The sequence below is a fragment of the Elephantulus edwardii genome, unplaced genomic scaffold (assembly GCF_000299155.1).
Source record: "Elephantulus edwardii isolate Elephantulus edwardi_28Jun2011 unplaced genomic scaffold, EleEdw1.0 scaffold00085, whole genome shotgun sequence".
Taxonomy (NCBI): Eukaryota; Metazoa; Chordata; class Mammalia; order Macroscelidea; family Macroscelididae; genus Elephantulus; species Elephantulus edwardii.
In genome coordinates this window covers 4882415-4883403 of record NW_006399835.1, presented here as the reverse complement: position 1 = coordinate 4883403, position 989 = coordinate 4882415, and the positions used below count along the sequence as shown (strand labels likewise).

The 989-nt window shown below is 39.0% G+C and overlaps 1 pseudogene; it reads left to right on the top strand.

Annotated features, from left to right (window-relative positions):
• Positions 1-989, top strand: part of LOC102867452 — a 56526-nt pseudogene that overhangs the window by 519 nt on the left and 55018 nt on the right.

Genomic DNA, 989 nt, shown 5'->3' with positions numbered 1-989 from the left:
TTGTTCCAGTGGTTTTTGCATAATCTTCAGTAGAATCTTGCTTGCATGTGAAATCAATGCTATTGTTCTATAGTTTCCACAGTCTGTTGGGTCACCTTTCTTTGGGATGGGAACAAATATAGATCTCTTCCAGTTAGTTGGCCAAGTGGTTGTTCTCCAGATTCTTGGCATAACTTGAGGAAAAATGGAGTTGCTTTCATAGTTAAGAAAGTAATTGCTAGATGCATCTTGAAGTACAATATAGTCAGTAACAGGATAATATGCATACGCATAGAAGGAAGGCCAGTGAATACCACTATCATTCAAATATATGCACCAACAACCAGAGCCAAGGAAGAGGAAATAGAAGATCTTTACCAACTTTTACAGTCGGAGATCGATCAAACGTGCAATCAAGATGCATTGATAATAATGGGTGACTGGAATGCAAAAGTTGGGAATAGAGAAGAAGATTCAGTAGATGGAAAACATGGACTCGGTGACAGAAACGGAGCTGGAGAGAGGATGATTTAATTTTTCACAATCAATGACTTAGTCATTACAAATACGTTTATAAGAGACATAAACACAGGTTATATACATGGATTTCACCTGATGGTATGCATAGCAATCAGATTAATTACAGTTACAGAAAGAACTGCAGGAGAAGCTCAATATCAGCTGTGAAAACAAGGCCAGGAGCTGTTGTGGAACAGACCACCAACTACTCATATGCAAGTTCAAGCTGAAGCTGAGGAAAATGAAACCAAGTCTATGGGGACCAAAATATGACTTTGAGTCTATCCCACCTGAATTTCAGAACCATTTCAGGAACAGGTTTGAGGCCTTAAACACTAATGAGTGAAGACCAGATGAATTGTGGGAGGATATCAGAAGTATCAACCAAGAAGAGTGCAAATGCTCATTACAAAGACAGAAGAGGAAGAAAAGACCAAAATGGATGTCAGAAGAGACTCTGAAAATTGCACTGGAGTGCAGAGAAGCCAAAG